Source organism: Pseudorca crassidens, chromosome 12, assembly GCF_039906515.1.
Source record: "Pseudorca crassidens isolate mPseCra1 chromosome 12, mPseCra1.hap1, whole genome shotgun sequence".
In the NCBI taxonomy this organism is placed as follows: domain Eukaryota; kingdom Metazoa; phylum Chordata; class Mammalia; order Artiodactyla; family Delphinidae; genus Pseudorca; species Pseudorca crassidens.
In genome coordinates this window covers 71176801-71204725 of record NC_090307.1, presented here as the reverse complement: position 1 = coordinate 71204725, position 27925 = coordinate 71176801, and the positions used below count along the sequence as shown (strand labels likewise).

The 27925-nt window shown below is 52.3% G+C and overlaps 1 protein-coding gene across 1 annotated transcript in view; it reads right to left on the bottom strand.

The window, feature by feature from the left end:
• MN1 (MN1 proto-oncogene, transcriptional regulator) overlaps nt 1–27925 on the bottom strand; it is a 47186-nt gene that overhangs the window by 9286 nt on the left and 9975 nt on the right. The gene's annotated exons all lie outside the window — the stretch shown is intronic.

Here is a 27925-nt window from a genome sequence, read left to right as displayed (position 1 = left end):
TCACTTTTCCTCCTTGAGACTCAGCTTCTTTCCCTACGAAATAGGATAAGGTCAGCACCTGGGTCCTCACCGAGTTCCGTCAGGTTCTATCAGGTAAAGGCCACAAGCAATCAGAGCAGGAGTAGAGACTCTTGTCGGTGGTTAACAAAGTCCAAGGCTTTTTTAAGGCAACACAAAGGCCCATCTCCTAGAACCCGCCCCTGGGGATGTGGGGGACCCAACCCCAGTGGAACTGGTCCCCACACCCCAACTGGAACTCTTCTGAAGAGCCTCACAACCCCAAGGAGGACCCCGCCTTGGCTGCCCGTCCATGTTCAGTCCCTGGGTCGTGTCCCCTCCTTCAGAGAGCTAGACGGGGTCTGGGGGACTCACCGGCTCTAGCCTCAGAGGCAGGAACAGCGACTCTAAGCCAGATGTCAGATGGCACAAAGATGGTCTATAACACCACCAACCGTGCAGGAAGACGGCACACCCAAATTCCCACCCCTCTCCTTCCCCATACCCGGCAGCTTTGGCATATTCAGAAACCTGGACTCAAATCCTCCCTCCTCCCTCTGAGTCTCAACTCTGCGCTTCACCAGCTCCATGACCTTGGGCAAGCTCAGCTTGCTGAGCCTCAGTTTCCCCACCTGTAGAAGCGGATAACATTCCCACCAGTAGAGATCACACAAGCCTGGCCTGGATGGAGACGCTGAGAGCAGACACGCCCATGGGGCTCTCCGAGGTCTCTCCGGCCCTGGCATGCGGTAGGCACCTGATAAGGATTTGTGAAATATGTGGATGAAGACGCACATTCTCATCCCAGCTCTCCACCTGCTTGCCGTGTGACCTTGGGTAAGTCACTCCCCCTCTCCAGGCCTATCGGGTCCTCTCAGAAATGAATGGTGGTGAGTAAATGTACAAGCCCCCTGAATCCTTCTATCCCTTTGGGGTGACCGGATTTTACATTCAAAGAAGGCAGGAGGCTAAGGCAGGTGCCCTCCCAAAACAAGGGACCGTAAGATACACTGACCTCAGGCTCCCTAGGGGGCCGGGCCTTGGCCGATCTCATTGGACCAACACAACACCCAGGCAGAGAGGGCATTTCACAGGGGAGGAAACCGAGGTTCAGAGAGGGGACGTCACTGGCTCACAGTCACACAGCCGGCCTGTGGCAGAGCCAGGGTAACTCCCAGGTCTGTCTGATGCCAAAGTCACAGGAAAAAGTAAAATGTCGCAGCCAAATGGCAGGTACACCCAGTCCCTCCTCCTCTCCAGCTCTCCCGTTCCCACCCCCCTCGCCTTCTCGCTCAGCCTCTCTTTCTCTTGTTCTCTCCCTCCCTCTTTATCTTTTTCTCTCTTCCTCCCCCTCCCCCGCCCTCCCTCCCACCCTCTCTCTCTGGATCAACACTCCTGCTTTTGGGGAAAGGGCCCTAAAGCACACAGATGGGATGAGAAGGACCCCGGGTGACACAGCAGCCAAGGACAAACCCCGAGGCCCTGTTCAGTGCTTTCTCCATAGACGCTGCCCGAGCGTTTCCACATTGGCCCCATCAGATGGGGGCAGCACACGGCACACATGGGGGCTCCTGAGGGACTGGTAGGGCCCCCACAACCATCGGGAGGCCCCCTGAGGGTGAGGAAGGGGCCTCGCTGCAGCCGCTGGGGTAGCTCAGCCTGGGGAGAGGCTCAGCCGCCCCCGAAAACCTTCGGAAATTAATTGGAGTTGACTTGGCTGAGGGCAGCTGTCACTTAGATTGAGAACTGGCTGAGGGCTCCGCTGAGGCGAAGCAGCAAGGGCATCACCGGGACCAGGCTGCTGAGAGCTGGGGGCCGGACCGGGACTGGGGCGGGGGGCTGAATTCCAGGGATCCTCCCCAGCCCCAAAGGAGGAGGCACTGGGGTGGTGTTTGAGGACCAGAGCCCAGGCCCCTCTCCCTGGCCTGAGCGCCTCCAGCAGGCTCCTTCTCCTGGCGCCTGCGGCCACGTGGCCAATGACCTGTGACAGATGCAGCCCTGTGCACCCCCCGGGCCACTCCCCGCCTGCCTGCTGCCGAGACGTGACAAGCTGGGGGGCCGTGAGCCGACCCCTCAGCCTGCACCTTCCTTCTGACAGCGTCCACAGGGGTGCATCAAGGGTGCTCGTGCAGGGGGAGCTCTGCACCGCGCGTCCAGAGCACCAGGCTTCAGGACTGGCTTTGGGGATGTTAACTCCTCCCAGCCTCAGTTTTCTCACCCATGAAATAGGGCTGCAGACGGTATTATTCTCATAGGGCTGTTGGGAAGGGTCCAGGGATAATGCAAGCAAAGCGCTTAACACACTGCCAGGCAGCAAGGCTGCCCAAGAAATAGTAGCTGCTCTTAGTATTTCTAGTATGATTATTATATTGGAGATTCTCTCCAGCCCTGTCTCCAGCAGAGCCCTTCCCACTCTGTTTTCTTGCCTTCTCACCCACAGTTCACCCCCATGACATTGGGCCCAGTGCTGTGTGGCCCTGGGCAGGACACTGTCCCTCTCTGAGCCCCAGTATCCCACCCGTACACTGGGGGCAACTTTACAGAAGGGCCAACACCTCACCGAGCTCCCCACTCTGCCGGCTGTGCGGTAAGCCATTCAACCATTATCTTTATAAAACAAGACAAATATACACATGTATTTCTATAGGATTAGAACCGCATTCCTTTTAGCCCATTGGGAAAAAAAAAAAACAGATTCAGTGACAAGTCTGAATTTTAAAAAGTACGTTTTCGAAGCACTGATGCTTTGGGTGGAGGTTCTTGGGGGCATCTGCCCTGGTCACCCATCCACTGGGCTGTGGAAGCTTTGTGCTCTTTCCATGGCAGGTCGGCAGGGAGGCAAGTGGCCCGTAGGCCCAGGTAACTTCCCATAGCGCCACTGCGTCTCGAGGAAGGGCTCTGCGTGGGGGTCAGTCATGGGACAGTCATGCACTTAGGAGACAGAAGCTTAGGCTCAAATGCAAACCCTGTCGCTGCCGGGCTATCTGACCCACGATCAGCTGCTTTTGACTCCCCGGGTCTCCATTCCTTCACCTAAAAAGTGATTTTGGTCATTGCTGCTTTGCGGAGAGGCGGATGAGATGCCTGGTGCCCAGGGGATGCTCGATATCCAGTTACCATAATCATTTCCCCGAACTCGGGCCTGGGGCAGCCTGTAAGAGGGAATCCTCGAGATGGTGATAATAGCTAAAGCACCACAAGCAAACATGTGCTCCCAGCTGTGTGCTGGGCGCTGGGCTCAGGGAGCCCCCAGCCTGGTGGACAGATGTTCTGATAAACACGGAACTGCAGAACAGAGACAATCCCTGTCGGAGCAAAGTGGACCCAGGGGACGGGTGGGGATCCGGGAAAACTTTGTAGAGGAGAGGACACACTAGGGGGACTTAAGGATGAGGATAAAGCTCTGCACCAAGAGAAGCGAGAGGGGGCGCTCCAAGCTCTGCTGTGACTGTTTCAGAAGAGCCAGAGGCCTGCCCAGGGACCCCGATTTAGGGCCTGGGGGACCCAGAGGAAGAGGAGGCAGCAAAGCTCAAATGGAGTCAGTCATGGAGGACTGGGAGCGTTGGGCTTTGTTCCTGCAAAGAGGAGACAAAAAGGTTTTCAAGCAGGGGAGGGGCATCAGGAATCTGTCAGAATTAACAAGAGGCTTGCACCTCATCCATTCCGGCCCTGGCATAGGACACCCGACGTACAAATACACCCCCTTATTGGGGACAAGGTCCCTTGCTCCCCAACTCTAAGCAAGTGGGAGGATTTGATCGCAGCCCCATGAGAATGGTACTCTGACAGAGCTCTGGTCCAGCAGGACCTGCCATTCCTCCCTGGCAGCTTCTGAGTCAGACGCCTGTAACCCACGTCTCCAAGAAATCCAGGTTGGGTCCTAATCCCAGCCCTGCCACGTCTCAGCTGGTGGCCCAAAAGACTCCACCTCTCTGTGCCTCCACGTTCCCTCCGCACAATGGATGAGATCATCATGCCCTGTGTTTTTACATCAGTGAATCCTCTCTGAGGATACAAGTGGGGAAATTGGGGCACAAAGGGGGCAAGATTGCATCCCAGGTCATCTATTAATGAGTAGAAGGGTTGAGGGCAAGTCACTTGATCCCTCTGCTTCTCAGTTTCCCTACCTGTGAAATAAGACCATACACCAACTGGGCAGTGCTGCTGGGAGATTGGCATTTGATAGAATTAACCAACAGACAAGAACTAATTAGCACCTATCACGTGTTTGTTCTTTTAAACTCACTCCTTCCTCACCATAACTCTGGAGGGCAGCTTCTATTCTCTTAGCCCCGTTTCATGAAGAGCCAGCCAGGGTCAGCACACTACAGCCCACAGGGTATGTCCAGCCCCCCGTCTGTCTTTATAAATAAAGTTTTATTGGAACACAGCTATGCTCAAATGTTTACATTTTGTCTATGGCTGCTTTTATGCTACAGTGGCAGAGCTGAGTCATTGTGACAGAGGTTGTATAACCTACAAACCTTAAATATTTACTATCAGGCCCTTTACAGAGAAAGTTTGCCAACCCCTGAACCTGAGGCTTAGAGAGGTGATATCACTTGTCCAAGTTCACACAAGTAGGAAGGAGCAGCCAGGCACCCAGTAGGTGCTCAATACATGCTCCTGAGAAAGGTGTTTGTATGTAAACAACTCTGATCTGTGAGGACTTGCATGGTGACCCTTCGGGAATCAGAAATGTCCTCCCCATTCATGTGGCCCTGGTCTTCCTTCTCTGGCTATAGTGGAAACCGTCCTGCCTTCCTGCTTAAAAATTAATAAAACAGTAAAAGGCTGCTTGTAGAGGAGAGGGGTTGTTGTAAAAAAAAAGAAAATTTTTTTTTAATCATTCAAAAGCACATCCATAAATGCAATGAAAGAGGAGAAAGGTCAGCTCTCTGCGGAAATGTGAGTCGCCCACATCAGGCGGGAGGAGATGGGCAGCCACCCAGCACTCAGCCCCTGAGTACACCCTCTCAGCTCAGCCTCGACTCAGGGAAGGACAGAGCGATGCGCAAAGCGGACGGTGAGAGGCCAGGCAGGCAGAGCATCCACCCCGGGGCTGGGCCAGGACCTTCTCCCTGGCTGATCTCATCTATCACCTCAACAGCCCCATGAGGACCAAGGTCACATATCTAGAAAGTGGAGAGCTGGAATCTAAACCCAGGTCTGTGTGAGTCCAGAGTCTGTATTCTTTTAACCACCCCGTGGCATCTGCTTGGCCTGGGAAGGGAGACGGGTGGAGCAGTAGAAGCTGGTCTGGGCTTGGAAGAAGCTGGTTGGTCACTCCCATCCAAACAACAGGGACCAAAGTTCCTGGGGCGCCCGGCCTGGCACACCCACCCAGGGGTTCCAATAGGTCCGGACTTGGGCTTTCTGGGTTAGAGGTGTGTCTGCCAAAAACAAACCCCAACCTGCTTTCCCTCCACACTGGGCTTTCCTCCCCTACTCCAGGAAGACAAGCACCAGCCCTACCTGCAGCTAGCTGTGTGACTTCAGGTGCGTCGCTTGCCCTCTCTGGGCTGCCACTGTAAGTGTCAGGAGTCCCGGCTGCCAGGCCTGTAACTCTATGACCTAAAGAAGCCACCCAAGGGACTTCCCTGGTGGCGCAGTGGTTAAGAATCTGCCTGCCAATTCAGGGGACACAGGTTCGAGCCCTGGTCTGGGAAGATCCCACATGCCGCAGAGCAACGAAGCCCGTGCGCCACAACTACTGAGCCCCCGTGTCACAACTACTGAAGCTCGTGCGCCTAGAGCTCGTGCTCCACAACAAGAGAAGCCACCGCAATGAGAAGCACGCGCACCACAACACAGAGTAGCCCCCGCTCACTGCAACTAGAGAAAGCCCACGCACAGCAATGAAGACCCAACGCAGCCAGAGATTAATTAATTAATTAAAAAAAAAAGCCACCCAACTAGGTGCTCCCCACCCTAAATTATACTCTAGACTGATGGGAAATGCTAGCTAACCTCTACCTTGGAATGGCGGAGGGGACAGGCTCGGCCCTGTGTGTTCCTGCTGGGCGTGCAACGCACACAGTGTGTCTCTGAGGTCAACCTGGGAAGGCGGGGGCCGCTGCATTCCTTCCAGACAGGGAGTGTGGGAAGAGGCAGGCACAAGGGTGGGGGTTAGGTGACTAAGCCGACCCCAGTCTCGCCTTCTGTCACATTTTCCCAGGCCCAGACACATTTTGCAACACCTGTACCCCACCTCTTGGAAGGATTTTCGAGATTTGGCCTGTGTCTCAGGTATGGAGAAGCAGGATTAAGACTCAGTGCCTCTCCTCCCACGGCAGAGGTCACAGACCTCTGTCCCTGTGATCTGAGGAAAGCGGAACTGGATTCTAGGAAGACTGGGCTGGCTGGTGCTACACACTGGGGAAACTGAGGCCAGAGAAGGTTAAGTTGGGGGAAGAAGTGTGACCAAATCAGAGGATTCTGGCCTGCCTGCCGAAGCCAGCACTCAGTTGTCTCCTCATTCAGAAGGTTTCACAGTGGAGTTTGAAGTACGCTGTCACCAAGTGGTGGCAACGCTACTCTTGCCAGCTCTCTCCTCTTCCTGGACCACTACTGTCACTTCTCCCTTCACCTAACTAACAATTCCACTTTCCCCTTACTCAGGTAGGTCTCTCCAAGCCTCTCAGTGGGCTCCAATGCCCACCAGGCTGTAACATCTGGTGCTAACGCCAACTTCTCATAATTGTCCTGTTCTGCGCTACTGCCTCTAGAAGGTGAGTTCCATGAAATCAGGAGCCTTGTCTCTCCTATTCACCACTGTGGCCCTGGCACCTGGCACATAGAAAGCTCTCGACCGATATGTGCTGACTGTACCAATTCCTGGGGGCAGGAACAAACCCTAAAGAATCATTAAAATAAGGAAGATTCAAACCACATCACCTGGGCCTCCAGACAGACCTAAATAGGAACTTTTCAAGGCTTCCTGGGTGCCAATGAAGCAAGACCTCATTAGGAGGTTTGCCCACTGCCCCTCCCCAAAATCTACCGAGGAGGGCCACCCCCTCCAGACTATCCCGAAATGGAGGAACTGCCCCCACTTACTCTCCAGATCCCCAACCCAGCCAACAGATTTCCTTCACAGTCCGGAGGTTAGAATTCTCCCATTTTAGACCCCACTGGTGTGCGGGGACGGCACAAGAAGCAGGTGCCTTTAATGGAGAGGAAAACGCGAAGGGTCGGCTGACAAATGCCAGCAATTTCCTCCTGCTGGAGGACGATGACACAGGGAGTCCCGGCCACCACCCTCGCTCGGCCACCCTTCCTGCCTACAGACCCTGAGCCTGACCCTGCTGGGATAACCTCTGAGATGAGCTTTAAGTTGACACCAGGCATGGGAGTCAGTTAAATTACCCTCCAGGGAAAGGAGCCACGCCCCGGACACCATTCTACACGTTTCTTGCATATCACTGCATTGGGTCCTCTTGTTAAACTTTGGAGGGCGGAGCTGTTATTCCTTTTTTTTTTTTTTCAGTGTTTGCCCTTGGGTTTTGTTTGGCTCGTTGTGTGCACACATGTTATTCCTTTTAAAGGATGTAGAAACAGGTTCAGAGAGGCAGGGTGACTTGCCCAACATCACACAGCTAGGGAGTGACCAAGGCAGAGTGAAGCCAAGTCAGTTTCCAAAGACTTTCTCCTTTTGCCCCACGCCAGAAAGAGAGGGAGAGGGAGGGAGGAAGAGAGAAGGGAAGGAAAGAGTAAACAATGACTCTCATTCTCCTAAAGGCCATCACCTGGCCTTCCCTCTTGGCCCGTCCACTCTGTGTCTGGAAACACCTGCCTGTTTCCTGGGGTACCACAGGATGAGGAGATGCTGGCCTCCATGTCATGACCTGACGGGGGGATCTGATCCAGACCAGGCCTTGTCCACTGCAGGGTCTGAGTCCTGGGGAACCAGGCCCCCTGGGGAGGCGAGCGGAGCAGAAGGGAAAAGCATTTATCGTCCTGTGCAGAGCTCACCCACCTGAGCAAAGCTCTTGCAGAGGTGGTTTCCAGCTGCCTGGGGGCAGGTGGCTGCTGCTAAGCAACGGGCTTTCACCCAACGACTTATCCAGAGTTCATGGCACGCTTGGGGTATAACAAGCTGATGATCTTGGGGGCCGCTACGAATTCAGGGGCTCTAGGAGTCAAGAAGTAGGCTGTCCAATATGGTAGCCACTAGCCACATGAATTGTTTTAAATTTAAATAATACTTAAACATCAATTCCTCATTCACAACTAACCACATTTCAAGTGTTTGACAGCTGTCTGTGGCTAGCGGTTACCGTACTGGACAGTGCAGATATAGGACGTCTCCATCACTGCAGAAGGTTCTATTGGACAGCGCTGGTCCAGAATTATAATCTACAAAGTCTCTCCCAATCTGCGTCAGCGGCTGCCACGACTACTAGTTTTCTTACAAAAGGAAAGCCCTAACGTCTTTCAGATAGGAAGCTTCCATAGATTGAGGTAAATTTTGGGCCGGAAGGAGCCACAAGGGTCATGTTTTCCAGGATCATCAACCACCTGGGACTCACACCGAAACTTATTTCCTCTTGAGCTCACGGCAGACATTGCTCATCAGCCTTGGCACTCCCTCCCATGGAACCCAGATACAGCCTCAGAGTCTTTCTCAACACAATGCTCTAGGCAGCCAGAACCAATCCATCCAGATTAGCACTTGACACTGAATCTGTAAATCTGACCTAGTCCAATCACAGAGGGGAAGAAAGTGAGACCCAGTGAAATAAACGGACTTCCCTGAGGTCAGACAATGGGTCAAGGTCAGGCTAGGATTAAAACTCACACCTCCTGGGCTTCCCTGGTGGCACAGTGGTTGAGAGTCCGCCTGCCGATGCAGGGGACACGGGTTCGTGCCCCGGTCCGGGAAGATCCCACATGGCACGGAGCGGCTGGGCCCATGAGCCATTGCCGCTGAGCCTGCGCATCCGGAGCCTGTGCTCCGCAACGGGAGAGGCCACAACAGTGAGAGGCCCGCGTACTGCAAAAAAAAAAAAAAACAACTCACACCTCCTGCTTCCTGTTCTCTCCATCACATCTCCCCCATGAAAGCTCTGGATAGTCCAAGTTCACAGTCCTCAAAAAAGAGGCCAGGAAATGCAGTGACTAAAGACTAAGAAGAGTGATGGTAATATTAGCAATAATAGTGACGATGCCAGGTTCTTGATCACCTGCTCTGCGGCTGACCCCAAGCCTCACTTCTCACCAGCACCTTCCATTATTCTCATGACGACCTATAATGTACACATCATTATTCCCGTTTTCCAGATGATGAGTAAAGGGAGACTGGAAGACCCACAGGGACCCACCCAAGGTCACATCATCACTAAGTGACAATCACAATCTGATATTGACACCTGGCATTCAGAGCACTCAGCACTGATCGTGCACAGCTCCATAGTCCTCACTCCAACCCAAGACAATCACTGGTCTCATCTTACAAGACACTCCCCCAAGTCCTCTCTGGCCAGCACAGCAGACGGATCCCACAATCCCCCACATTAATTCATGGAATGATCAAAATTGCCCCCATTTTACAGATGAGAAAAACTGAGGTTCAGAGAAAGAAGGTGTTTTGGCCAAAGTCCTAGAGCTGGGAAGTGGTGTTGCTGGGCTTTGAACCCTGGGGAGAAAACACTAAACCTTGGATCCCGTTTCTGGAGGTCAACTATTGGGATCTTCCAGAGAGGTTTGCAGGACAGGACGCGTGGAAAAATGCGTCTGGAAAAACCAAGCCCGGTACTGCTTGCTGAGGCTCCTCAGATATAAAATATGGGGAAAGGGGCTGCTTGTGTCCTCCTGCTCAGGCCTCCCCAGCACTCTACCTTGGGGAGAAATCACCACTGCGGGTTTAAGTCCTGGTGCCGAGCACCTTCGGGGGCAGCTCACACCCAGCCACCAACAAGCCCAGCACCTGGCCCAGCAGGCACCAGCTCAGCCTGTTCTCACCCCAATGCTTCACCACCTCTTGGTATAGAAATTGCATCCAAGACGAACTGTAAGTAATATTTAATTTTATCAAGGATAATTACATGAAATTAATTCAGCTTTACCTGGAAGCACTTTGTTATCATTTGCTTTCCGAGGGAGCTGGGGTGAGTACTGAGGCCCCCCCAGGAGCAACCACGGGAGGGGAGAAGGGAGAGGCTGCTGAGATTGGGACTGAACAAGCAACAGGCATCACAAAGTAATCGAGTGAAGATAACGGCTAGCACTTCAGTGAATGCCAACTGTATGCTTGTGTGAAATGCTCCTCGTATGATGTCACTTTAACTCAGGACACTCCTGTAGGTGGGCATGTTAGAACACACCCCCCGTGCCCTCCATTTACAGAAGAGGCCACTGGATCCCAAAGTAATAGGAGCAGACATCTAAGCGCCATCAAGGAGAGAGCCTGGTTGAAGCCCTGCCTGGCTACTTCCTAGCGGTATGATCTTGGACAAGCCAGCTTGGGCCTCAGTTTCCTCATCTGTCAAATGGGAATAAGGACAGTAAACTGCCCCAGTGGTTTTGGAGAGTCAATAAGATAGTGCAGACGACACACTTAACACAAGGGGCGCTCAGCAGATGCTCAAAGGATGCTGCTGGCACGTTCATCATCGTCATCACCCAGCAGCGCTGCAGGCAGGCTGGGGCCTCCTGACTCCACGGGCCCCTATTTGAGGCTGGGTTGGGGGAGGATCAGGAGAAGAATCTGAAGAAAGCCTAGCTTTCTCGGCCTCCCCACGGAGGCCTCACACACAGAACCTCTGAGCCAAGAAGTACAAATGAGGCCCCGAACAGGCTGGGAAACCCAGGCCGCCCCTCCCCAGGCTCCAGCCCCCAACCTGGCCCTCCAGGAGCCCCCATTTGGGGGCACAGGCTCCCCTGGGCACCAAGAAGAAAAGGGGGCCCCCTCTCCCACAGCTGCTATCGTTGCCAGCCTCCCCAAGGCCCGAGGGGGGTCTGGAGCTGCTCTGAAAGGGCGCCGGGCGCCGGGGGTTCATTCAGCTGTTTTCGGGTGGCTCCAATGAGTTCATTTTACCGCGGTGGAATATTAAACAGCTCCTGGGGAAACAGATGCTGGGCTTTGGCTTCAGAGGGAGGGAGGAAGGGAGGCCACAGGCCGGCAAGGAGAGAATTCAAGTCCGCTTCAGGCGGCTCCAAAGACCTTTCCAGGCTCGGCTCAGCCTGAGTCGTCACGCTGACCGGTGCCTGGGGACCAAGTGCAGGGCATCATGTGGGAGGCCAGGCTGACACCTTGAATTCCTCACTTCACTTAGGCCTCACAACCACCCTAGGAAATAGGAGCTCTACTATGCCCACTTCACAGATGAGAAAACTGAGGCACAGGGTAGCAAAATGACTCACTCAAGGCCACACAACAAAAGAGGGCACCGAGATTCAAACTCAGGCCCCAAAACATCATCTTGATCCTTTTATCTACATAACTACCATTCACCACCCTCAAGGTACCCTCTCAGGGGCACATACCAAGCAAACGGACCCCTGAACAGATGTGGAGCTGCCGGGTGCTGTGCCTCCCCTGTGCTCAGGTTTCCCGCCGCTCTGCAGAGAACGATCCCACCTCCTATTATTCTAATAATCCCTGACATCTGAGCAGCTTTCTTGGCGGCTGCCAAACACATCTGGGTATACCACGTCCTCGAAGCTTCATAGCAGCTTCCCCATTCCAGACGGGGAAACTGAGGCCCAGCCAGCAGGGTGGATCACAAAGCCGCTGCCCAATTAAAGGCAAAGTGATGAAGCAACCCTCCTATGCTCCCCCTGCAGACTCAAGGTCCAGATTCATCCCACTGCCCACCAAGGAAGTTGGCACTCCCTCCTCACCACGGGAGCACAGAGAGGTGAGGTGACTTGCCCAGCGCCACAGAGCTGGGTTCCAAGGTCAACTCCTAGAACTGGGCTGGGTCAGAGCCCCCCACTCCCAACTCTCACTGGCTCCTGGCTATCCGAAGAGGTGCTGAGCATAACATGGGGCTTCTTCCCTTTGGGATTTCATCAGTGTCTACATTTTTTTTCCTCTGTGATTAGGAATAAATAATGATAATAACAACAAGTAACATGTATTGAAGCTTACCAGGTACAAATCACTGATCATAAGACTTAATGCGTATGAATGGGTATAGCCCCCCCTACAGAACCCCACGAGGTCGACACTGCCATCATCCTCACTTCACAGATGAAGAACCGAGGCTCGGGGATCAACACCATATGGTCTCGCCATTGCCCTTGGGCAACTCCATGGGTGATGGAGACCAAGTGGTCTCGAGGCACGAGCTCTGTACTGTTTTTCCTGTTTCCATGGACTGTCAGTGTCCCCATGCTTAGGGGCAGCCTGGCCCAATGGGCAGAAAGATGGGTGTTGGGGTGGGGGCAGATCTGGCTACACCACCTGCCGGCCACACCCACAAGCAGGTCCTTTTCCTCTCTGCACCTCACCCTTCTCGTCTGTAAAATGGGTCAACAGAAGTAGCTGCTTCATGGTGGGGTGAGGATGCCATGGGTGGCTCACAGGAGGCACTGGCACAAGCTCGGCTCTCAAACTGCCCCCCCTGCCCTTTCAATGGCTGCAGAGTGATTAAGGAATCCAAACGCCATCCCTGAGTCAGCCTTCTCCTTTTACTGGACCCTAGAGGTTTGGGGGGGGAACTCCAGTAAATAGGAATCAAAGGTTCAGAACAAAAAGAGCTGGGCCCCAATCCCAGCCCCACCTGTTATCAGCTGGGAGACTCAGTGTGTCAACCACGCGTCCTGGGCCTCAGTTTTCCCATCTGTGAAGTAGGATGCCACCTGGGACGCTGACGGGGTTAAAGCAGTGAATTTGGGAGTCACACTGTGACTCCCCTTTCCCCCAACACCATGGGAGTAGTTTTCAGCCCAAAACCCTAAAAAAGAAGTCTCGGTGACAAAGTCCCCTGACTCTAGTGAAAAAGAGTAGGAGGAAGCTCCCAGAACCCACAGGCAGGGGCTGGGCTCCAAAGGGTTAAGCTCAGCTCTGATTTCTCCCGAATGGCAAAGACAGCAGCTGAGGCTGCCCCCCTGCTCCCCGCTGCATGAAGCCTGACCCCTGACATTTCCACTCCCAGCCGCACTTGTATTTAAAAAAGGGAAGGAAAAAAATTTAACCATCCGCACAGACAAACAGTTTGGGTAGGCAAGGAAGGAGGGGGGATGCTGCAGATTTCCTTTAACTGAGTTCAGTTCACCCCCAAAAACATTTTTTTAAAGAAAGACCTAGAAGGGAGGCAGAAGGGGGAACAGAAGAAAGAAAAGGTGGCAGACAAGTTCTCTGGAATCACTGGGTACCACTACATTTTCTGATTAATTAACCCTGAAAGGGGCCTCTCTCCCAGCCCTTCCTGGGGGAGGTTCTGGCTGGCAGAGCCCCGTTTTCAGAGCGGGACAGCCTCTCTGGGGGGGATTCACTTAGAGGTCCCGGGGGAGCTCAATCCCCTCTCCAGGCCACGCTGCAGTTAAAGCCAAGGATGATAAGGAATTTATCAAATGAGATTTACACAGGGAAACCCTAATTAAGAGGTTAGTCTCCAGTTTAATTGCCTTCAAACCTAGGCAGGCAGGCCCAGGCAGATGGATTTTCAGTCTGACCTCATTAAAAATTAATAATAACCAAATAGAATACAGAGGAAAATCTGAAGTCCACAATGTGGCTAACAAGTAGAGGGGGGCAGGGGGTATGAAGGGCCGGGGACTGGCCTGACCCAGAATGCGCTGGCTTGTGCCCCCGGGGCTGGCCTCAGACCCTGAGCTTGTGGTCCTTCTCTCTCCTCTCTTGCAATCTGGTAGTTCTGGGCTCTCTGCTCCTTGAAGCCTTTTCTCCCCCAGCCCCTGCTCCCCTTGAAGCTGGCAAGCCGAATATAAATTGGAAGCATGCATCTAACCCCAACCCCAGGCGGACGCCACATACCAGACAAAATGACTACAGGCCTTGGTCATCTGGGGTTAAGAATGGTTTTTGTTTCTGGCAGGGAATGTGGAGGAGCCCAAAGGAACTGGCCCGGACAATTGTTCCAGGAATGAAAGGCAGAGAAGGAAAAAGAAGGAGGAGGGGGGAGACGGCAGAGAGGGAAATGGGGCAAACACCTGGGGAACCACAGCTGGAGATGTTTTTCTGTCCCTCGGGGAATGGCCTGCAAAGTTTTTGCACCAGTCTTTAAAACACAAGGGGGATGTGGATGTACCCCACTCTGGGCAGGTAGGATTTTGCTCTTTATATGTACCCTTTTCACGGCCCCCCACCCCACCCAGCTTTGTTTGATTAAACTATAAATTAATGCTTGAGGCAGAGAATCAGAAGAGATTTCTTTCCAAGAGCAAAATCTAGGAAAAAGTCTCCAGCAAACAGACTTGCTCATTGTCACATGGATCTGGGGAGAAACACAAGCAAGCAGCAAAGTCCTACAGGGTATGGGTCACTTCTGTCCCAAGCCGTTGACCCAGGCCGATGACAAAGTAGCAGGTCAGAGTCATGGGTGCTTCCTCCCAGCCAGGCACAGTTTTGAAGGGCGACTCATGGTTTGTCTCTTACACGTCACCATCCACATACAGTGCGATTAATATGCTTTACATGTTATTAGCATTGCTACTGTGATTTTTCGAAGTTTCCTAACATTAGCAAGGGACTGATTTTCCAAACCTTACACAAACAGAGATGCTAAGAAGTGGGTATGCGGGGCCAGGGTATCGAAAACCCTAAGGGGCTTCAGACAATGCACGACTTTTATCTCAGAGCTGTTTCTCACTGACTTGCATTCTAAAACATCTAGCCTGCTGTCTGGGGAATTTCTGCCAGCTGCAGTGGCCACCATCGCTACCATCCACGGCACCCAAGATCACCCTCCAAAACTCTGCAGGCAGATTTCCCAGCGTTCACAGGAAAGGAGTGATGCTGTCAAGGGGCCCCCACTCCCCTACTTTCTGCAGTGTGCCACCTCTTCCCCTTGCAGGTTCTCAATTCCTCTTGCATCTTACTTACACCAGGGTTTAGTGACCTCTGTGATGTGCCAGACACTGGGCTGAGTGCTCCTCACTGTTTCCCCTGATCCTCACCAAGACCCTGTTTAACCCAAAAAACAGATGAGGAGACTGAGGCCCAGGGCAGGCGGTGAAGGGATAGATGCAGGGAGAGGCCGGGCTGCTACAGCGGCAGCACTGACTTCCTGCGCTGTCCTCCTCCCCAAGGCCTGGGATGCAAAAGCCTGTTCCAATGGCCAGTGGTCAGGTGACTAACGGAGGACATTCCAGCCTCCTCTCACAGCCCACCAGGGTCAGTCAGGCCCTGATGTCTCTAACAAGCCTTGGCTGGGACAGGGGCTGTATCCTGGGCCCCTGGGTCTCGGGCAAGCAGAGCCCATGGAAGGGAGGGGATGGTGAGGACCAGTGTTGGGGATGGAGAGAGGGGGCAAGTGAAGTGGGGCTGAGGAATTCCGATGCCCATGGCTCCCTCCCTTTCCTCCTCACCCCTGCAGAGACGGGGGCTAGGACCTTGACCCTGGACCAGCTCCTCTGGAGGAAACCCCCAACATCCCTGCTAGGTCTCAGGAGAATTCGGGGGGCACTGACTCCCAGCCCTGGGACCACATAAGAATGCACTCCAACCGCTGACAAAGCCCCTTCCTTCATTCATCCAATCACTGGGCATCTACTGGCCATGGAGCCAACGCCAGGTCCTGGGGGAAAAATGCTGCTTCGTCTTCATTTTCCACTCACACATCAGAGCCCCCTGCTCTCCTGGCTAATGGGCCCACCCCAGACCCTCTCTCCTTACACTGACCAATTTCCTGTGGTTCATTAATGCAACTGTCCTTTTTCGCTATATATTTACTGGGTAATTCCCTCTCTCAACAGGCGTGGCGTCTGTTTTGTTCACAGCACCGATTCCAGCACGGTGCAGGGTGCAGAGAAAGAACGTGACCGATACACAGGCAGACGCTCCCTGCTCACGGGGCTCTAACTGCTGGGGATTCCAGAATTGACCCGCTTGACAGGCACACTGAGGCTCAGCAAGGTAGCACAGCCTTGCCCCAATCACACCAAGCCACCTCCTGGCCCCCAGGCCTGGGGCTCTGACTGCTGCCCCTTCACCCATAGGGAACAGATGGTGAAGATCTGGATAATCAGTGACATGACTGACAGCTGTCAGGAGGACAGTGTGCAGGACTGGGAGCTGGTCTTTGGTTTGGTTTTGGTGTTTGGTTTTTTTGGCCAGTCTCTGTTTTTATTTTTTTTTTTTATTGAAGTACAGTTGATTTGCAATATTGCGTTAGTTTCGGGTGTAGAGCAAAGTGATGTTTTCAAGCTTCTGTCGGTGAGAAATCAGCTTCTCAGCTCATCCTTAGTGGTTCTGAGCACGGGCTCCCAAGTCAGACAGGCCCAGGTGTGAATCCGCCCTCTGCTCCCCACTTCCCAGTTGGGTGACCTCAGGAAGGTCACCTTCCCTCTCTGAGCCTCAGTTTTCTCAACTATAAAATGGGGCTTGGTGTGATTGGCACTCAGTGACTGCAGCCTGTTAGGATTCCTTTGCAACTCAGAGTCAGGGAGGAAAGCAAAAGAAAACCCTCCAGAAGGTGGACACCAGGCCAGGGTCACCCGGAGGCTCAGTCCGGCTGGTCCTGTGCCTTCCTGTCCGGTGACCTCTGTCGGGCCTGGAGAACAATGCCTAGGAAAAGAAGGAAACAGTCTCCCTGGGCTCGGATGTGAACCATGCCCTGCCCAGATCAGGGGGAGGACAGACATCCCGCAAGACCCCCACCTGTGGCAGACTGAGTGCTCCCCTGGGGCCTGAGTCCCCTGTCCTTGGGGAGGGTGCGGACACGCCCTACCCTAACCTGTGGCCCGGCCCGGGTGCTGCCAAACTATTGGAAGAGAGTTTCTGCCTCCTCAGAAGGGGCCAGGCAGGAAGAGAAGGGAAACACATTTCTCAGCTACTCTGGGCTCAGATGCAACCACCATTAGTCACCATTAATCACACATCTACTGTGTGCCGTGAGGTCCCATCCCTCTTGTGCCCAAGGCCCTCCCCTGCCCCCCATCAAACCCACCCTCCTGACTTGAGTGTGATGACAAGCCCTGAGTGGTCCGGCCCCTCCTGCTTGGACAGGCTCTCCTCCCACACAACCCCTTCCTGTTTCTGGAACTTGCCAGCTCAGTCCTGCCTCAGGGCTCCTGCTCTCCCCTTGTCTGGAACACCCTTCCTGCAGAGCTGGACCAGACTGGCTCCAGGGTGTGGGAACCTATTAAATATTCAGGAATTCTGCAAACCGGCTGACAGCTGACATTACAGCTTGACATGGGCCATGGTGGGAGTATTTACACCACGGGAATCGGCAAATGCTCTAAGCCGAACTTTCCCCCTCCCTGGAGAGCCAGTTGTTGAACGGCTAGCAGCACACCACTGACTGACTCCTCATGATTCAGGGCTCAGCTTAACCATCACCACCTCACAGAGGCCTCCCTGGTGGCCCCGTCTAAAACCTCTCATGCCCATCCCCTTCTGATTCTCTGTTTGCAGCCCTGCTCACCCTGTGACATTCTTCTTGTTTGTTGTTTGTCTGTCGGTCTGTCCCCTCCCCTAGAATGCAAGCTCCGTGAGGGCAGGAGCTTTTGCCTATCTGGTTGCCCACTGCATCTCGGCACCTAGAACAGCATTGCCGCATGGTAAGTGCTTGATACGCGTTTGTTGAATGAATAAATATGCTGGGCATTTTGCATTCAGACTTTACTACCATGCTTTCAGTATTATTTTGAACATCACCTCAATCCCTCACTGTAGTTCAGGGATTCTCAACCTTGGCACTTTTGGCATTTGGGGCTGGATAATTCTTTGTCGGGGAGGAGGTGGAGTGAGGACAGCCACTGTGTGCTGTAGGACGTTTAGCAGCACCCCTGGACTCTACCCTAATGCCAGTAGTGCCCTCCTTCCCTGCAGCTGTGGCAACCAAAAATGTCTCTAGACACTGGCAAGCATCCTCTGGGAGGGTACATCACCCCAGGGTAAGGACCACGGCCAGGGCCCTCAGGGAGCAGTGTTACTCTCCCCAGTTTGCCACCGAAGACACTGAGGCTGGGAGAGGTGCTGGGACGTGGCCAAGGGTCCCCTGTGGGAACAAAGAACGACTCCCCTCCAGCTGATTCCAAAGCCCTCACTCTCACCAACCTACCCTGCTGCTTGCTGCCCCTAGGGCACAGGGCTCAGCAAACCTCTGAGAGGGGCACAGGGATTACACCTGTGTTGTGGGTCCTGTAACCTGTGATTCACCTGCCCAAGGTCACACAGCACCCAAGTAGCAGAGCTGGGATTCGAACCCAGGCCTCTGTGACAGCTAAGCCCTCCCACCCTCACCTGGAGCAGGGACCTCGCTTACTCACTCCCTGGCACATTCTCTCTCTCTCTCTCTCCCTCTCTTTCTCTCATGCTTGCTCTCTTCCTGTTTAGCCCGAGCCTGCCAGGTTCCTGAGGCCCCACCCGAGGTGCCAGACATGGGGGTCTAACTTCTTTATTGCCAGCTCCCAGACTGTTTATGGCTGGCACAGGCTCCTATCAAAGTGCTCGGGGGCCGTGGGTCAGCTCATTTCACAGATTCCTTCCACGAGAAGGCTGACCCTTCCTCATGTGAATCAGAAAACTGTTCCTTCAGAGCCTAGGAGAGCTGTCAAGTGAAAGAAAAATACCAGAGCATTGCCATCCCACCACCAGGGACCTGGGCCTCACCATGGCTGCCCACACCAGGCTGGGGCCAGCTCACCAAGGTCCACACGCGGTCTGACTGCCCCCCACAAGGACGGGGTCTGACGGTGAGGCCTCAGACAGCTGCTGCAGAAGCAGCAGGTTCCAGCCCAGCCCTGCCCTAGGCCATGTGACATGTACTGAGCATGGCCCCAGGCGCCGGGCCCCGTGCTAAGGGCCTGATGTACAGACTGGCGTGGCTCCCCTCCAGCCGGCATGACTCCATAGCCCAGGACAGGTCACATGGCCTCTCTGCTATTCATTTCCTCGCCCTTAAGACAGGACAAACGCTAGCAGCAACACCATCTTGCACTTTGAAGGGTCTTATGACACTACAAATGAAACACCGGGCATACAGCAGGAGGTTAATAAAAGCTGGTGCTGGCACAGCACTTCCTCATTGTTGGGCAGTCTTCTGAGCATCTACTCAGGCATATATTAACTCACCGAATCCTCCCCCACCCCCGCCCCACCCATGAGGTATGAACTATTATCCTCTTTCCCTGATGAGGAAATGGAGGCACAGAGAAGTTCAGTAGCCTACCCAAGGTCACACAGCTGGGAAGTGGAGTTGCTTGGGTTTGAACCCAAGTAATCTGCCAGAGCCTGTGCTCTTAACCACATCATTATAATCATCCTATTATTTAGCTAAAGTCATCCCATGTAGTCTTCATAATACTTCCATGAGATATGCACTATTTTTTTTTTTCCTTTTTTCAATTTTATGAGGAAACCAAGCTGGAAGCACTGAAGAGGTGATAGTCACATAGCTCAGAAGAGTCAAAGAGCCAGGCCTGAAATCTAGGCCACCCATCTGGCAGGATCTGGTGCTACTGTGGCTTCCCCAAGGTCAAGAATCATCTCCTATACAGCCTATACCTCCTGTAGCTCTGAAAGAGGAAGGGGAACAGTGCTGCTGTCATCAGGAATGTGTGTCCTCCATTGGTGCTTCCTACAAAAGGTTTGGAAACTTCTGGTTTAAGAAGACCTGGACTCTGGTTTGCACAGGCTCAGCAAAATCAGATCCTAGCTCCCAGGTGAGGGGTCAAGAGGCAGTAAGGCAAGGTCAAGGCTGAAGTTCAGCTATAGTGAAATCCTTGCTGTGCAGCTGTGCTGTGTGCCCTTGGCTGAGTTGCTTGCCCTCTCTGGGCCTTGGATCTCTCGGTTGGAAAACGTTGTGGAGAAGGGGCACAAAAATGAGAAAAGTTTTTTTCCCATTCTATAATTTTGCCTAAACGTTCACCTTCGTGCTATTTCAAGAGTGAAAATTACAAGCATATTTTCCAGGATATCCATCTACCATGACACTGCAGCTTCACCCTCCGTCACGTCTGGACATCTCAGTTGCCAACACAAATCTACCCAGTATCTCCACATACGCACACCCTGGCAGGAAAAATTGGGTCAGCAGACAGTGGCCCATGGCAGCCGGCAAAATAAGCTCTCAAACACTTTCCACAGCAATGCTGCCGCAAAGATCTGCTGGAATGGACAAAGTAGGCCTTCTAAGAAGTTCTGAACTTCCACTCCTCCCAAAATGGCCACAGAGGCCCTGGCAGAGAGCTGACCCACAGAACCGCCCCTTGGTGGGTGCTCTGGGGCTAAAAGCATCCTCTTTCACAGCTGTCACATAAAGGGGAGCAGGCAGTGAGCACCCAGGCTTCCTCTGAAGCATTGAAAAAGCAGGGGAGAAAGGGACGCACCAAGAGGATGATGGGGAATTCCCTGGGGCAAGAGAGGTGAGCCTCCTACCCAGGGAAGGTGAGGGGTTGAGGGGCACCAAACACAGACAGTTCAAGTTTCAAGACCAGTTTCTCTATCTGTGGAAACCATCAAACCCTCCCAAACGCACCCCAGGAAGAAGGACAAAAAAACCCAAAATGTGGGTGAACCCAGCCCCTCTCCCTGTTCTCAGCCTGAACGTGGACAGGGAAGGGACAGAATCACCATTCCATCCTCTGCAGGATCTAACTTCAAAAATCTTGCGCACAGAGTAGGGAGGCAAGGGGCCTACTGAAAACTGGGACACCAGTTTTTGCAGGCTTAAAAACAGATCAATTTTACTCTAAAGTTTAAAATGAAACATGTTCCTGTTTGGGAAAAGAATTTCATTAGGAGGAAAATATAATATAAAAATACCCATTTAGAAAGAATATGCTATTAATTCTTAGCACTCTATGCAGAAAGGAAAATTGCATTTTTATCTAAATGGTTTTTCTGCATAAGCCATTTACAATATTCTTTGCCTCTCTATACTAGGCCCTGCTACCATTAGTAGTGGGACGACCAGGCTGAGGACTGAAATCGCCCTCAAACACATTTAATACATAACCCCTGAAAATCTATTCCAACAGGGACCTCAGCAAACAGGCCCAGCATTCCTTTTTTTCAGGAAGAAATAAATATTGCTGAGGGGGTTGGGAGTGGTGTGCTGATGGGAGAGGAAGGGACAAGATGGTTTAAGTTAAAAGCAAGCGCTCTGGGTCCCTTTAGCCAGCTTTAAAATTGCAACCGATTTTTGGCTGCATGATTGCAACCATTTGACTGCCTGCGTGTGTATCCACCCCGAACACACACACACACACACACACACACACACACACACACACACTCACCGGTTTCCATCAAACAAGCAAACAAGGAAAGGATGAAATTCAGGATACGAAAACAAACTATTTTTAAACACTAAAGCAAACACACCAAGATAGCAATACTGCTATTTTCCCATTAAACTAAGTTTCTCTCAATTTGAAAAGTGAGAATAATCTAAACAATACTTCGAAACAAACTGCAGGGAGCTTGGGTGTTGCGGCCTCCGACGGCTTTAACAATGGAAAAATCCCCTCCGTAGAGAAGCAAAAACACAGGCGGGGACGGGGCCGGTCGGTTTTGCCACGTCCTGCCACGTCCCACCAAACGGGTTCCCCCAACATGCCTGAATGCCCAGTGGTCTCCAACTTCAAAATGCAATACTTTTTCTTTTTTCCAAAAAGTTGTTTTTTGCTTTTTGTTTTTTTAAAAAAAGTCTTCGAGCTCTTTCTCTCTTGGATTTCCAAAATAACTACTTACTTAATACCAAATGTCGGGGAGCTAAATTAATTCATTAAGGAAATGCAAGGGCTGTGATGGACACGGAGCGTGGGGCCCCCTGTGATTTCGCTGCCATGAGCCAGAACGTCTTGGGCTGCTCTCTTCCGGCAAAGCTCAGTCCATAAATTCTCCCTTTCAAACCAGGAGCCCAGAAATGTCATAATTATAGCTGATACAGGTAACAGGTGTGCCCCTCTGTTCCTCCCACCTCTGCCACCGCCTTCCAGACAAGCTGCTGGAAGATTTAGTGGTCTAGTCAGGGGTGTCGTAATTACCGGAAACGATTCTGGTTTTAAGGGTTAGATAAAGACCCTCTCCAAATTTAAGGCCAGACCGATGTCCATTAGACTTTAACGGGCCCACATAAAAAAAGAAATTGTATCCTCATCTCTCCAAATGCCTGTTTTCCCAGCGCCTCAAGCTCATTTCAGGCTGGCCCAGCGCCGAAAATACTCCTGTCCAGCCCTCGCTCTGCAAAGGCAAGGACTCAGTAGAAACTGACGTTCAAGGAATTAAGCAACTGGGGAGGGGAGGGTGGCTCAGGACACCCATTTGCTCTACAACTGTTAAGCCAAAATCTGTCGTTTAAAAAATAATAATAAAAGTGGAATTTTAACCCATCATCCAGAGATAGAGAGACAGGAAGGCTGGAGGGAGCCCAGGAAGAAAGGGAGGGGGTGTACCCAGCGATGCCTGGCTAAACAGCCCGCCATCAAGAATGACACACTCTCCCCTTCTGAGACTCGGTGTTCGGAAAGGCCAAAGCTGCAGGCTGTTTTGCTCTGGTTTTCTTTTTCCCAGCTTTCGAGACTTACGCATACTTTTTCTTCCTTCTTTGGAAGTCAAACCACGCGTTTCCTTAAAAGTTACACACACACACACACACACACACATGCACGCACGCACGCACGCACAAACACCCAGCACCACCGTTTGTCAAGGAGCAGCATGGAAGGTGCCCCAGAGAGGTTTAAGATTCTTTACTCTTCTCCACGTCTGTGCTCAGCTCCCAGTCAATTAAGAATTAATGCTTGAAAACTTTCCGGGGACCAAGACACCAGAAGGAAGCCGATGGATGTTCTTTGGCCGTGTCCAAGGCTCTGGGGGGCTGAGTTTGTTGGATTGGGCTTTTCCTCCCTCCTCCCAGACAAGTGATGCTTGGAGGGGCCTCGCCCTCCCTTCCTGTCCTGAGGAAGTGGTGGGAACCTCAACTGGGGGCCTTTATTCCGTGACGGCCAAGGGGGCCCATTAGTGCACACAGTCACACACACACACATACACACACACACTTCTAATCCCGGCAAAATGCTTCACACACACTGAGCACAAAATAAATGCTTATTAACTAAACTGACCCCAAATGGTGAAACGTACAAGTAAATTAATCACGCCTCTCCTGGAGGCCTAACAGGATTACAAATTCGGCAAAAATTGACCACACGGAGATCAATAAGCTTCTACTTAAAATTGAACAGGGCCAAAACTTTGCATGAGCTGCTTCTTGGGGAAAAAATTAATTTATTTTTTCGTTTCTTATTAAGACTTCTCAGGCCTGTGTGTGTTCATGTGTGTGTGTGTGCACTCATGTGTATACTCGAGTAGGGGTGCGCATGCCTGCGTGCACAAGCAGAAACCAGCAAAAGGCATCCAGAGCTTTATGCCCAGACAATTTAGAAATAGTCACGGCATAAGGATCGTGAAATTGCTCCTGTTTAAAAAAGCCAAATTTTGGTCCACAGCCTCCCTTCCCTCAAATACTAAACAACCACCAAAAGTTACATCGCAGGAGATGAAAATGGTCAATTTGCTTTGAGCCAATTAGGCCTGCTGATGGCTGGACCGTGGGTCCCCTGAAGGGGAGGAAAGTGAACCTCTAATTCATCCAGCTCCTTTCCACACTCGGCTTATCTCGAGTCAGGGAAATCTTCCTCTTGCTGAATTTGTCATCTACTTGCCTTCCCTTTTTGCCTACTATTCAGAAAATGGAAAAAAATGTATGTATTGTGTGGGAGGGCACTGCTTGCGTTTTAAGACAGTGGGACCTGCCTGCAAGGTCTGTAATAGGCAAGGTTATCCCTAAAGAGGCTCAGTGCTGGGAGAGAAGCATCAGTGGTCACTTTACGGGGTCATCAGGGAAAAGGTCACTCCTTTTTCCCACCCCCATCGTCCCTCTTTTATGGAAAGATCTGGGTGCATCTGTGAAACTCTATGCTTCTGCAGCAGGTCTCGTGGGACCAGCTTCTCTGCAGGAAAAGTTAGCCACAGCCACATTATGAGGCTCGATCCACCCAGGGCCCATCTGGGTCTTCATCCCCACGCCCCACGCCCCGGCACCGCATGGCTAGCTTGGCCACTAACTACACAGAAAGGGGCTCTGACTGCTAAGAGACCCATGACGTGGTCATCCGCCCCAGGCTGGGTTCCCCACATCTATTTCCCCCATACATCTGCGGTCACGTGGAAGCCCCAGGCCCAGCAGGGAGAGCTGGGCCAAGAACTTTCTGTCCTTTATGATGGCCAACACCAGCCCCCAAGCAATTCCCTCACTCCCAGCCTCGCCCGGGAGGTGTTACTATAAATGACTTCCACACTTACAAATTATTTTCCACTCCTAAACCCTGTGTCGGTAAATATTTCGACTCATAGGGACACACTTCTCCCCTCTCCATCCATCCCTTGATCACCTGCCCCCGCCCCCGGAGAAAATAAACTGCACCCCCATCTCCATCCAGTCTTCCTAACTGGGGCTGTTTCTCTCTCTGCCTTCCGGCTCAGAGGAAAGGACAGAGTGTCCACATCAGGACTCAGGCCCTTGAATTTCAAGGACTTTTCCAACAGCCCATGCGGTCAGGGTAGAACCCGCTTACTTCCAGTGAACACTCAACCAAGCCTGGCTTTCTCTGGAAGGCTGAGCTCTGGGGATTTCAAAGCAGGCTATGTTTTCTGCCGACTTCCCCAGCCCTTCTCTGATCATAAGATGGTCCCTCAGAAGTATTTCATTCCTGGTGGTCGTTGCCAATCACTCGACAATATTTGTGTTCCCAGATCCAAGGGCATCTGAAAAACACTGCTTCATGGTAACTTTAAAGGGTCATATCTTTTCCGCATCTCACCCTGCCCTGGATGATTGGACGAACAGGGGGCAGGGTGTGTGTGTGTGTGTGTGTGTGTGTGTGTGTGTGTGTGTTGTGTACAAGTGCGTGTGCGTGTGCGTGTGTGTGTGTCTCCTCTCATTGCAGGAGCTCCCAAATATGACCAGGGGCACCACCAATGGGTCTCTCAAACTGGGGACAGACAGAGTCCTCCAGTCGTACCAGGCAAAGCCAGCTGGGTCAGAAAGGCCCAAGCCCACCCCATTCCAGTGAAAGTGTTGACCCAAGCTCTGAGAGCAAATGAAACCTTCGTGCCCAAACACTCTTTAAATTATCATCAGCAGTTAGAAGGGAAAACTTATTTTAAGTCCTCAGATTGCATCTCCGGGCCACTTAGTTCTCACAAGATGGTCTGCTGGAAGAGGGAGCAGGGTGGGGTAAGGCCCAGAAGGGTCTCAGCACCCAGGTTAGTCCGCATCTCCTCTGAAGGCATGACAATGTCGTCTATTTCTGAGTCTCCCTGGAGCGGGGTTTTGACACGTGCAGGATAAAAACAAGAGCCGGTTCCCTCCAACTTTCCAAAGACCATCCGCGTCAGTGGGCCCCAAAGATGCCTTCACAGAAGGGTCTCCTTGTTTTCCTAAATCATTTTCCAACACACCTGATTCACTTAAACTGAACACTAGCAGAGGTAAGTCATACTGAGACCCAGAAAATCAGAGATCTCTCCTAAGAATCGGAATCCCAGGGCCAATTGTTCCATGAAGAAGCCAAGATCTTCCACAGAGATGTCAAAGACAGGAAGAAGACAGAGCCTTTGGGTCACACAATCCATCCTACCAGCTACAGAGGAAGTGGGGCGAGCTGAGTTCGCTGGACCCCTGAGCTTTAATGATCAGAACGTAAAAACCTGCTTTCCCCCTACCATGTGAGTTTGTGTTGGGATGTTTATTGGAGGTTCCCCCTCTTGGGGGAAAAGTCTATCCCACATAAGATGCTCCATCTGGGACATTCAGAGAGCCAGTTTGTTATCATGAATGTGCTAAGCCCTCCAAACTGTTAAATTCAATTGCCGCTATGTTTAAAGGGCATCTGGGTCCTTACGATGATGCATAAATTGTGAAAGGATCAGCACACGACCACTATAAAGTTCTCCCTCCGATCCTGCTTGGCGAGGATGCAGAGGTGATGAAAACCTACCAGCTTTCTCAGCCAAGAAGGAAAAGGAGAATTGGGGATGCTGGGGCTACGATGGACCCCCCAGCAGTAGGTATCAGGGATGCCAGGTCGAAGTGGCCTTGCGGGGCCAAAACTTGAAGCTATCAGGGCCCACAAAGAGCCCCTTGGATTTCATGATGCTGGGAAGCCTCTCCGCCACTCCGCACCCCATGTCCTTTCTGGGCAAACATCATGTTGGGAGCAGACCCTCCACTTGCTTCCCAAACCTCAGAGGTCACTGATTAAAATGCAAGCCAGCAAACAAAGCCTCGGAGTCCCGCAATAATTACCCCCCGTGAGAATGATGGCTCTCAAACGCCCCTCCTCGTTCAAGTATATCAAACTTAACTCTGCTTTTCCATCCCGGTCACAAAATAAGTTGGGGGTTCTGGGCCCCTGAAGTGCACATCCGTGGGGTAGCTTCTTACCCACACCCTAAAGTCACTGATGGCCCCGTGAGGCTGCGTGCGGATGTGTGTTGCCCTGTCACTGGAAGATGGCAGAAAATGATCAGGGCCGCCTCGGCACTGGGCGACCCGTCCAGCAAAACGTGATGTGCGAGGGTCCCAGAACCATCTCTTCCTTCCGGTCCCATTCATGAGTTGAGGAGACCATTGGCTGAGCTGTTGTGCACCAGGACACAGAGGGTCCCTGAAAGCAAAGCTGTGACTAATTCAAAAGCCCACCGTCCTCTCCGCCAAGTCGTTGGTACCAAAAGATTACAATAAAGGAGAGGAATTTCCATAAATGAGAAGCAGCGCCCGCTTCCCACAACTGGGAGGGGGTGTGGGGGAGGGGTGGGTGGGCACCGATTCAAAGATTCCTCTCGCGGTTGGAGAGTGGTGTTAGCTGAACTCAGACAGAGAGACACCTCCACGCGCAAAACTCAGCAAGGGGCGACGTACGTCTGCTACCGAAATACTCCAGATCAAAGTCACCCCCAGCCCAGGAGGCCCGGGAGGCCGAGATTTCATAATTAGGATCTTCAAAATCCTCCTCTATTTTTAGGACTTGCGCTCATTCAGTCCTTTACAGAATCAGAACCTGTCAGCTAAGGCCAAAGAGACTGAAGGTTTAGTTTCTCTCCCTGCCACCGCGCGCCCCCCAACTCTGCTTTTGGAAAGCAGATTAACGGTAAACTAAAGGAGTAGCTGGATGATTTGATGGAAATACACTTGGCCATACATATGTATATGTGCGTACGCTGGGGTGGGGTGAGGGGTTTGGGGGTGGGGGGCTCCTTCCCACGCTGAATTGCATGGGCCCTGCTCTCCTCCTGTGGGCTGCAGATAGACCCAGACCGGACGTGGCACCTCAGCCACACCCTTTCAAGCCAGCCCCCAGACCACTTTGCTGGGCCCCAGGGTGTACCAGAAGGCAAGGAAACTTGAAAATTGTTCCCCAAATGTCTCTCTTCTCAATCAGGCACTCATGTATGTATCAACATGTCCGCCACTAGCAATCAAAACCCACACTCAAATCTGTCCACCCAAGACACGCCTAAAAATAGACATCATCCTAAAACAAACACATCGCTGGGCAAGTCAAAATCTGACTTGAGTCAAAACGATGAAGCTGGGTTATTCCTGCCCTTCCAGACGGAAGACTTGGGTGGAACAAGCAGAAGGGCATCGAGGGAAGAATACAAGGTGCACCCACTAGTTACAGGGGACCCCCCCCCAATAGATCCAGGTCCCCTCTGGCACAAGAGGTTTGGGGTTTTTATATTGCAGTGTGCTTGGGAGGCCTACTTGCCCTTACACACTCC